The following is a 12117-nucleotide window of genomic DNA, read 5'->3' as shown; positions in this document are numbered from 1 at the left end:
TGCTGAAAAATCCCCAAAAGAATAACCTCATTTTTTTGTGTCCCAGTTCCCCTCACTACTGACCCTTGTGACAGTTTTGCTGTTGACTTGATAGAGATCAGAAGTAGGCCCCAGAAATGTATAATCCTCCAAAGTCATCCAAGCTCTATCACTGCAATTTGAATTCGGGACACCGCTTCATTCAGTGACTTGTTGTTCTCAAACGTCTGCATGGCATACAAATATAGATAGAAGTAGATACTAATTATCACATCTATTCTCAAGGCATGCATGGAGGGAGGCAATAAAGAGGAGGGGAAGTTTGTGGGTTACTCCCACACATAAATCCTCTGTGTGTCAATGGGTGAATAGACACTACTTTAGTCTATTGTGCAAAGCTGTTTTATAACAACAAAAAGCTGAAACAGAGAAGAAACTATATTAGAAAGGCAAATATCAAAATATATCACTACTAAAATGCCTGCAGGTAATCAAGTAATTCAGTTCTGTACTATATCCAGAAACAGGAGTCAAGATTTTTGTACTCAAACCTTAATATGGCATATGTGGAAAAAAATCCCATTGAAATAAATAGACCTATTCATTTCAGAGACAGTGAAAAAGAGACAAACTTTCTTTGTCTCGCCACTTTAGAGCCCCTTGATAGCATTTTCCTTTTTTATTGTCTTTTAGATATAGATGCCCCTCTGCTTAAGTATCACCAAAGCTACTAGTAACAAATACCTAAATATATAACAGATGCATAAGTGCATCTTGGGATAAATACATTATGGACAATTAACTGTCATCATACCCCTCAATTACATTTTCACCCGCTCCTGTAGTGTACACCTGTGGCTTGTTAGTACTGCAATAAGTGTTGGAAAGCAACTCTAAGGTTCAAAGGTAGCGCCGCTAAAATCTGTTTTCCTCTTTTTTCTTAAATGTGTATTATATAAATGAGAAAACAGAAACAAACAGAAGAAAAAAGAACAGTACCTTTTCGTGTACTGGCTGACACTGTTGATCTATTGGAAATTTTTCACTTTCCTTCTACATCACACAGGAAAGACCATTTACATGGAATATTGGGCCTGATTCTGAATTCAGAGTAATGTAGACATCTATTAATCTCTGTAGTAATCTCTAAATAATGTAGAAAGTAACCCAGAGAAACAGCAATCAAAATTCACTTTAGCACCATTATTTTAAATGCCACTTTCTCATCTGTGAGGCAATAACATAAGGACCACATGCACAATTTCAGAATATTTTGTAATGCACACTGTTTTTAGCAAAATGCAGAAGAATATTTTAGAAGCATAGCTAAAACTGATAACATAGCTAGGTTACATTATAATCAAGTCTGAAAGTTTAAAAAATTGTTATTTGTATAAGTTTAAGCAGCTATTGGATATCCTTACTATAACCATACTTAGATTCATAATAGCTCCTGGAAATATTATTTATTATTACACATGTAAGTGGCATAATTCAGTAAGCTTTGTATATGACATTGATAGATTGCCTGTAAAGAAAAATATTAAACAAAAATATACTGTAAAAATAATCTTGTAATTGTAGCTGAAGGCAAATCCAGCACAGAAATACCACTCTCAGTGCATATCCCAATGTCATTAACACATTTCTGTGGCTTCCATAATTGTTTATGTATTAATCTTTATAAAAAGTCAGTATTAGAAACTTTTATTCTGGTCCTGTATTTTTCCAACCTTACTTACCTTTGGACTACTACTTGTTTAGGAAGCGAGCATGGAAAACCAGAGGCTTTCCTGAGCTTCAGGATGAACATGATGGGGTGACCTTTGAAAAGGTGGCAGTGGCTGCTCCACTGATCTCCATGCATTGCCTGGTCAGCTTGCAAGGATCCCCCCAAAATCTCACATGCCGGAGTGCAGGTGGCCCACTGCAGGATCAGACTGGTGGAAGCACCCAGCTGGGACAGGCTGGGATACCTGTCCAGGTATTGCAGCCTCCACCTCCCACACACTGCTGCATCCCTTCTGGATGATGCATCCAGCAAGTCCCAGCCATGGTCCACCGAGCAAAGCTACTCCCACAAAATTACGCCATGGATCAGGAGAAGGAAATACCATAATTCTTTGTGGTTCAAGGCTTTTTGTGTAGACAGGACATAACTGGTCATACTTCTGGTGCTGATCCAAGAAAAAAATCAGGCTGTTAGGACTTGCCAGCTACATTGTCACGGCTTTTCATGTGCCTTTAGTACTGATAAATTAATCAGCTGAAAAAAGCTAATCTTCCCCCATTGACTCAAGTACCGTGAGATGTTTACCTGATCGCCAATAAATTTCAGCAGAGGTTCTTAATAATTTCCTTTTTTCTTCTGGCAATAGAAAGTATCTTTTTCAAGTCTTCACAAAACTTTTTCTCAGATAATTTATATATGTAAAAGTCAATAACTTTTTCTGTATAACGAACAATGGTGCCAGATGACACTTCTACAGCTTCTTGGCAGCTTCCTTTAATTATACTGTTTTCTCTTTCCTTGTCTTTTAAAAATTCTGTGAAGGTGAGCTGAAGGACAGGACACCCAGATACTCACAGACAGCATCCAGGAGCTGCATTTTGTTTTACATCCCCTGTGACTTACCTGAGAGACACCGAGAGGCTGGAAGTTGGCTCTCAGAATTAATGAAGAATATTGCAGGTGCTTATTTATAGGCAAGAATCAAACATGCCTGGTTTGACCAACAATGACTCAGGGATTATCAAACAGCAACATTTCGATGTGTTCAAGCAGCCCTTTGAAGAACTCACTAAATGATAACGCTCACTAAATGATGCCAGTGACTGGCCAGTCAGCATAAGCTGTGATGAGTTATATCATCTTACTTTGCTAAATCCGTGGTCTCAAAAGAGTTTAATCACAGTTGCATGACACAAAGCCAATGCTTTGCAGGGACTGTCAGCTAACTTGCCTTTTGCAATCACATAGGAACAAAATATCATTAAGTGGACCCTAGAAAGAGCAAGAGAAGAGACATAAACGAAAATATTTGAAAACTGTTAGCATTAGCTATAAGGAAAATACTTAGCAGAAACAGGAGAGGAAATACTTGTTTAATTGAGAAAAACCTTACTGATACATGCTGTGTGCAAATCCTCTGATGTTTGGGTGCTTCATTGCATGTCTGGAAAAATCTAAAAATTATCAAACAGCAGAAAAATGCATTAAAAATAATAATCCTGCATGACTCAGGAACTGGACAGCATGATCTAATAGGACACTAATTTCTAGCAATTTTTTTCTTGGAAGTGTTATTTTGCTAAAAAGCTGGCACATAAAAAACAGTAATAAAAGCCTGTCTTTCCTGTGTCATGGTTTTTTGGGGTTTTTTTAGTTTTTATAGTCAGGAACTTAATCAAAAAGCATCCTTAGGATTTTAGCTTCCTGAATGATGATAGGAAACAACCTAATTTCTATTGTCTAAGAATTTTCATTGACTAGCCAGGGAAAAATTAGCATCAGTAGCATTTACATTGTTCTATAAATGGCCTGGGCAAAATCTCATAACAAATCCGCAGTGTAGTCGGAACTCATCTGTTCTTTGCACTTCCTACTTTGCAGATGAGACAGTCTCAAAAGACTGGGTAGGCTGAAGACTGGTTGGACAACTCTATAAGTGAAGTCTCAAGACTCTTGTCATTCTAGCTGTCTAAATTACTTAAACAGGACTCAGAGGGATTTAAAGGGGAGAAACGACATGACAAACAATTATATTCTAACACACTATTTATAACAATGCCCTTTCAGATTATTGTTCCACTCAGACTGACACATTACTGTAATCCCAGGGATGAATCAAGGGACTTAGAGTTAGATTGTGCACAGCTTGTAGGCATAAAAAAAATACGAATAAAGAACTGACATTCAGGAAATATAGAGCGACTCAAGGATAAATTCTGCTGGGATGAGCTTAATTTATCAATGTCAATAACAACGGTGAACACATCGCAAGAATACATGCATATTAATTGAAAATAACTCAGATTAAATCACTGCAGTTTGACATTTTGAGATAGGCACTTTATCTTTTCAAGAAAGAGAGCACTATAAAATCTTTAATCTGAAAACACATCTTAATTGCGTGTTATCACCTCCTAATTGCTTCTATATTATATTAAACATTTTGCTAATTACTAGCCTGATCATGGTGTAAATAGCTTGAGGCTAGAGCTCATAACCAGCTGAAGACAACTGGGCACAATGAGGGCCACAAAGAAGTTTATCACTTCGGTGTATTATCACGGACTCCCATCATTATCAGTGTCTATCACTCTTTATCTCTGCTTCCCCTGTGAGATAAAGAAGAGAGACAATAATGTAGATCAGAGGTTGGGTTGCATTTCAGTTAATCCATCTATTTCTAGCTCTAGATTTCTAATATTCCCTGGGGACAAAAGTTGTCTGCCTACTGCTGTCACTAATCTACTGCTGGAAGACTGAGGCCAGAATGCTATTTGCTCTGCCCCAAGCTCGGGTAATGGAGGCGCTCCCGACAGCTGGAAGTGCACACTGCACCCCAAACCAAAGGACACGGATGAAATGTGTTGCTGTGAGCAATCTACCCACTTAGCTTCAGACACTGGGCAACACACAGATGATACATAGGGAGAGTCTGAGGCAGCAGCTTGTGAATTCATCAGGAAAGAAAATTATTTACGTACAGGCAATGAAAATGCTCATACAAAACTGCCAGGTGACCCAGCAATGCAGGCAGTCACCGGGGCAGCAACTAATCATTTAGGTACAGCACTTGTTTAAACAATTACTGCTGTATGAAATGAGCTGATCAAAAGAATTGTTGGAAGTTTTTTTTGAAAGAAAAAAACCTTTCCAGTATCACATTCAATAATTAAGAGGCTTTTGGGGCTCCAAACTGCAAGGTAAAACACATCTTTATAAAAAATTACTTGCACTTCTCAAAGAAACCAACCTTAAGTAGGAATAAATCATCACAATGGCAAACAGCTTTTCTCACTGTTCCCTTGGCAGAACATAATTCTAGCCAGTGCAAAGAGGATGTGATGATGTGCAGCCTATGAATTTTGCTCTCTGTGTTTAAAACTAGATTTTGACTACATTTACTTCATCAGGGCCTGCTGTAAGATGTCAGAAGTCCAAGTTAATCTCTGTTAATAAATACATACATTTTTGTCTGTGGCTACAACAAAGACTTTATGCCTTGAGCTTCATTTGCTAGATGGATAAACCTCATAACTTTTACTGAGTAGAAAGTTAACAAGTCAGGCAGGAAGAAGGCAGACTGCAAATGAGGGAATATGAAATATGGATGAATTTAGGCCTGAGTTATGAGGCGCAAAAGCAAAACATTCTCAGCTCCAAACTGTTCTTTATTGGATGACCATATTTAATGAAATTGTACAAAATTAGTGAATCAGAAAGTAATGCTTAAATCTGAGGAAATAGTCTACTCTCCCCACAGAAAGGGAAGCTTCATTGATGAGATAAGCGACACTTTCTTCAGTGAGACAAGAGGTGCTGTCTCTGCTTCACCCTTTACCTTCAAGTTTTCCCTGCTCACACCTCCTGGACTCAGCTGTGGTTTTGTTTTTTTGGTTTTTTTTTTCTTCCACTCCAAGGACAATATCACTCTTCTTTACCTAGGTTTCTATTTTACAGAAGCAACATAAAATAAGAGAAGTGGATGGTGTGCCTGTCCCTGGCTAAGGGGCTGGAACTAGATGATGTTTAAGATTCTTTTGAACCTAAACCATGTTATGATTCTATGAAATAGGAAGTGCTAACAGCAGCCCTTTGCACTACCCATGTCCCCCTCTTACTTGCTGCTGCAGGCGCTGCCCACCTCCCAGGGTCTGTCCCTCTTCTTCCCTGTGCCTCCTGCGTCTCCTTGGCTCTCCCATCTCTGCACCACTCTCCTGGGGCAGCACGATGGATTGCTTCAGTCACTTGAGCTTCAGCATGACATTGACAGGGATCCAGGGCTCTGAAAGACTTTATGTCAAAGCTTGAGAAACTGGGCTCCTTGTTAAAAAAAAAAAAAAAAAGAATGAAATACAGCACAGCTATCCTGAAGGAAGCAATGATGCACAGCTGTTTTATTGCCTGGTACAGGTAAGACATTTTAGGGAATATATTCTGTCTTTTAATGAGCCCACAGCAGAAGGCCCTAGATTTATCTCAGCTGCCAGGATCCTCTCACTCTTTCAGGTTCCCATTATCTTCCTCTATTTCCATCTTTCTTTGTTTCTAGGCTGTATCTATTTATAGTGCCTCAACCTTTCCCTTCAGCTCCTACGCAGTTTTATAGGTGCCTGGGTTCTCTCCAAGAATTCCTTAATTTGCCATCTCCACTTCATTTTATGGCTATGGGAAAGCCATGCTGGATTCTTGTCTTTCTTTGGATCCCCAGTGAGGAGAGGGAGACATTTCCCAGTAGGATAAATACTCTGCCATGACAGCTTGATGCTAGGCCCCCTATGAGGTGGTAAGTGGTTCAAGAGTATCTTGTACACAGGGATGCACACAGCTCAAAGGAAAGGCTGTACTACACAACACACAACTCTTCCAAGGGCTCATTTCTGCAGTTATATTTTAAGCCCATGCTACAGATAGATTTTATGATATTTGCTTGTTTGTGTTTTCTCCTCTGTGTTAGCGTATATTATCTCCACAGACACTAATTCTTGATATAAATGATGCTAAGCAGTAAAGTATGGTCCATTAACTTGATTTTTAAAAGTATCTAAAATTTACGCAGTGATTTAAATAATAATATAAATTATATTAAGTATGTGCAGCAGCAGAGGGTACGGCCTCCTAAACAGAATGAATTTCTCCTTGGAGAGCACTGATTAGTTCATTTTTCCTAATGAATCTTTCGTTATAGTCAGAAGTTCCTTTTTTTCCCCCTCACTGTCTCACTTATGAAGCATGCATATGTATATATGTATGTTCCATTTATATATTTGATAGCTAGATTAAGTAGTATCCTACTTCACCTCCAGAAAGGGCAAAGCACTTCTCAAGGAGGCAGCTGCATTTCTTAGGTGAGGGAAACTGAGGCCAAGGCATCTCACCCACAGGTCCTTGACATCTTTAATCCATGGGCCAGCCACTTCAAAGCATGAAATTCATGGCTAAAATTCACTCTGCAGGAAAGTGGATGAATACTGCTGCTTCTCTCCACAAAATTTATGGTTGAGGCCAATTAGAAAGTGCTACCTGTTAAGACTGATGGAGTTGTTATTATTGCTTCTGCCCTGACAAAAAGTGCAGCAGATGGTTTTGCTCTGCCTCCTTCAGCACCCAGCAATGTCCCCCTGCTCCAGCTCTCCCTTCACTCTGCATATTCACACTGCTCTTCCCCAGGGCAGGGTGAAGGAGAGAAAAGTCCCCCCATTCCCTCAGAAGTGCTTTACGTGCTCCTGGAAGACAGGCTGCCATCTGGCCTAATGAGCTTTGGAACAAACTGCTTTTAAGACAACTTTCCTTTACCTGCGGCGAGGCTCCTTTGGTGGCTGTTTACCAGCACCCCGGTCATTTAGGCTGTAGTTTAAGATGCATCACAGTTGTTGGTTTTTTCCCCCAGAAATATCAGTGTAGGTAGTACTTTCCAATAAGTGGACATTAATTCATGCTGAATTACAGTGGGATTCCCAAGAAACTACATATGAATACTGAAAGAAATCATTATGATTAATGATATAATTTATATGTGCATGTTGATGAAAGAATCATAATCTAGAGTAAATTAGTAGAGATTTATGTACTAATAATTTTGTTGTGCTCTAAGGTCCAGATGAAAACCAACTAAGTGATGTTGTATTGACAGAAGTTTATATTAGCATATCTTAAAGGGATAGCATAACAGTATCAAAGAAACAATTTCTAATACATATTAACTCCATTTCACTTCCCCTCCCCCCTCAATCTATATTTATGGCATTGATAGGAATAAGGTTTCATCTCTTTTATCTTCACCTATGTGCCAAAGAGTCAACGTGGATGAGATGACTGAAAATATTTTAAAAGAAATAATGGACTTTTAAGAGAGAAAAAGTAAATTAACTGACCTGATCCATCACGTGCTCTTGGAGTGCATGAAGGCCATGTGGCTGCATTCAGGGAAGAGGAATTCCATGCCTTCCAGGACAGCTGGTGCAGCTCTCCCCAGGGCCCCTGGTGCCCCAGGGCAGCAGCACCCCACACACCCCTGGGCACCCCACGTGCTGCAGACTTGGCACCTCCCCATGCACAGCACAGCCGTCATTATCCCACATGCAGCCTTTATTGCTCACTGCACACAATGGAGCCATTGCACTGGGGACAACAGAGGCCATGGAGTGAATTCATATTTGGTTTCCACACAGGAAAACACCAGGAGAAGCATCTGTTTTATTGGCGATATTTTTTCAAGTGCTTATTGCATAAGCTGGAGCACACCTGAAGCTCAGGGTAGTGTGGGCTTTTTCAAAATTCTCTGTAGCAAAGGCCATGCACCAATGTCACAGAGTCACCTTGTGGGGTTTGAAATGCCAGCTGATGTAAACATGTAAAGTGCATTACTTGATAATCTAAAGAGGTGGCTGTGAATTGTTGTACATTAATCACTACAGAAAATGTTTATAAAATGTATCTCTGAATAATTACTAACTGATCTTGCCTCTGAAACTGTTATGGAAAATAAGAAGTGGAATGTGGGTGACATTTTCTATTCCAATTTATTTTAAAAAACAAAGATAAATTGCTGATGCAACTTGCAAATTGCAAAATCAGCAATATTTTTTTCTATGGTGCTTTTAGCATATCATATTAATTTTCAAAAAATAAATTAAAGAACTGGTATAATCTAGTCAAAATAGCTGTAGGTTTTTCTAATAAGCTACTTCATTAATCTATAGCAACTCAGATAGAACTCCTCCCCAAGCAGTTTTTAGAGCTTAAACCGCAATTTCCAAGAAGAAAACATCCCCTGAGCTATGTGAGACTGTAGTGATGTGATCTAACAGCAGCACTATTACTGTACAACAGCAATTTAAACAAGATCCAGAATATTTCCTCCCACACCTTCCCTTTTAAGTTAGATATTTTAACTTTTTGCTCCTGGGGCCATACTTTTTTTGTAGCTCAAAACTGAGCACCAGAGACAATGTTTAAATTTTATATAATCTTGGATATATTTGTTTGCAACAAAGCTTTTTGGAGGAAGTAATTCTCTTCTACAGGGCACCAATGTCAATTTACAAAGGAAAAACTACTAATAACAATATTTCTAATGAAAACCAGACTGTGTCTTTGGATTTTACCTAGCTATGGAACCTGTAGCCACCCCTAGACACCATGCAGAATATCTAACTAATTTTCAAAATCCTCACTTAAACCTTAATTCAAGGGAAAGACCTCTTGATCTTACAAAAGGCATTACTGCCGGAGATTAAACTTCTTGATGCTATGTATTGTTCTAGCTGTAGTCAAGAGGGAATATTAATTGAGATGTTCCATGGATTACAGTGTGTATTCCACAGTGGTTCACATGTTTCCTGGTGGTCCTTCCAACAGGAATAGCACAAATGAGGGGAATAAGACAGATCATTTTGAACCTCAGTTGTTAAGCCATTGTTCTGTTGTGCACAAAAGGTAATGCTTGGTTGATTTGCTTTATTTCTGAGCTGTTCTGATTTTTTCCCTGTGCACCTAATCTCTGCCACTTCCTCTGTGAGTCATCAGCAGCTGGACCCAGTGAAACCACAGGAACTAGCTCCTGGTAAAGAGCTCTAATGGTGCTATTACTCAAGTTCAATTCTCTTTAAGCCTGGTAAAGAAGCATCATGAGTCATATGGTACAGACAAGAGTTCTTTTGCATTTGCTTCTTTAGGAAAATCAAAACCCATGCCTTGCTTTTTGAGAGTGATTACAATGGGTGTCTCTTATACCTATGTCACTCTGCCTGTCCTTTGCAGGAAGAATGAAATGTCATTTTCTTTTCAAGTCCTCATTATTTTTTCTTGCACTTACCAGTTGCACTGCCTATAATTTAAAAGCAAGATCTTAAAAATAAAACAAAACAAAAATTCCCCACCGTTTAGCTCTGTCCTTTCTGCTCATTTTCACTGCACAGAAGTGCAATGTCGTTCACACCTCCAATTCAGCTGATTTGATTAGTTGTTGCTGCCATACACCTGCTGCTGTCACTGCAGTAGTCTGTATTTGTGGCAAACATTCCTGCTGTCTGACAGAACAGGTGGATATTGTATAGGAGATTGAAAAGAATGGATGAATGGTAATTATTCTGCATCCCTGCTTACACAAACTCAGCAAAAGTTGGGTCTATGAAATGAGTCTCATGATTTGCCTTCAGTAAATAGAGTGGTCAGGTATCTCATTTTAAACTAAAGCAAAAATTTTAATGGGTGAATAAAATAACCTCCTCAGATGAACTTTACAGTGAGATGCCAGAAAGATTTTATAACCTTCGTTCATTTCTAATACTGAGGCATTTCTATACAAGACAATTTGAAGACTTCAGAGAGCTCTGGGGGATCTCTTTGACTCTTGGTAGGAGTTCCTTTCCTCTCCTTCAATTAAAACAAGTCATTCTTAACATTTAAAAATGGTCCTTATTAAAAGAATGTCTCAGTTATTATCCTCTCAGACTAGCATTTTGCCCTCTGATGAAGGCTTGCATGCTGGTTGAAGGAGGTTTACTTGAATTGTAATGCAATGCTGCTCGGGGATGGATGGTCTGTGACTGTCTGTAACGCTGGGCAGCAGGAAAAAAAATGGAGTTTATTGTTCCACTTCTTAAACGGAGTAAACTATATATATGGCAGACAACAAAGATCTTTTTGCAAAGTGGACAGGCACCTCTGAGCATACAGGTCTCAGAATTATTCTTTAAACATGAAACAGGGAAGACCCTAAAATCCCACATGCTTTCCAAAGTATTTCAATGAAAAACCAAGGGACAGTGCAAGTAGCATTTAATGTGTAGGGAGAAATGGAGAAACCAAATACAAAAAATATGAAACCTCCCAAAGAGAGGTAAAATGACACTGTAGTTCCCAAATCAGATTGTTTATTAGCACAGTTGCATTTTAATGGATTAAGAGCTTCAACACAGCACTCCCAAGTTGTAATCCACATACCACAAGTGATATGCAAGGGTCTGCCCCATGACATGTGAGCCCGTGCAGAGCTGCAAGCTGAGGCTGCTGTCATCACAGCTCTGGTGGCAGCACTTGGCAAGAAAAAGTTTGAAAATCGTAGTCCTGGGGACTGAACAGTTTTCCTTGTCATTCAAAATAATTTTTAGGCAAATAGTGTGCCTCATCTAAAGCACACATTATTCCTCCAGTTTGAACTAAACCAAATATTTTGATGTTTTCATACAATAAATGTCATCTAAATACCAATTTGGCAGCAGTGCCAAGATTTAAAATTGTTTATTTCTGCCTATTTCTCCATCCAGCTATTAAATTTGCAGCAGATTGTAAATCATGGTTCTGTAGAAAAAAATCCAACAAATATTTGAAGACAATATTGTGTACATTTTAATGTGCACTTTTTTCAAATATACACATCTGAACTGCTGTGTGATGGAAGAAGGTATTTTTCTAAAGGCAGGAAAAAACATAATGAGATAAAATTTTAGACAGACTGTGATTCAACATTTTGAAAGTTTCCACAAAGTTTTATGGCGACTATTTCAGATTAATATTTCATTAAAATACTTTCATGTGATATCGTTAGAATGATTAATTTGATACTTTACTTCAGGGTTTACCTTTTATCTATACAGCCCACATTAGTGTTTTGGAATGATGTTACTGATGATTTTTCAGGTACATAAGAGGATAGGATGGAACCAAAGAGCTTTCAATTTTCATCCAGTTCTAGATGTATTTGATTTATAGCAGAAGCTGGTTTCACATTCTTAAAAATGTTGTAAACAATTTGCAGCTGCTTGATTTTTTGATGCCATCATAAATATTCATGATCATTTTCAAAGATCTACAAAGATAAGGTGACCTTTGACAAAAAAAAATCAGACTTGGGTGGTACAGAGTGTTAAGTCATTGCTTTTTCACCTTTCTAAGAAGTACAGAGA

The sequence above is a fragment of the Passer domesticus genome, chromosome 11 (genome assembly GCF_036417665.1).
Source record: "Passer domesticus isolate bPasDom1 chromosome 11, bPasDom1.hap1, whole genome shotgun sequence".
Classification (NCBI taxonomy): Eukaryota; Metazoa; Chordata; class Aves; order Passeriformes; family Passeridae; genus Passer; species Passer domesticus.
Note: the sequence above shows the minus strand (reverse complement) of the source record.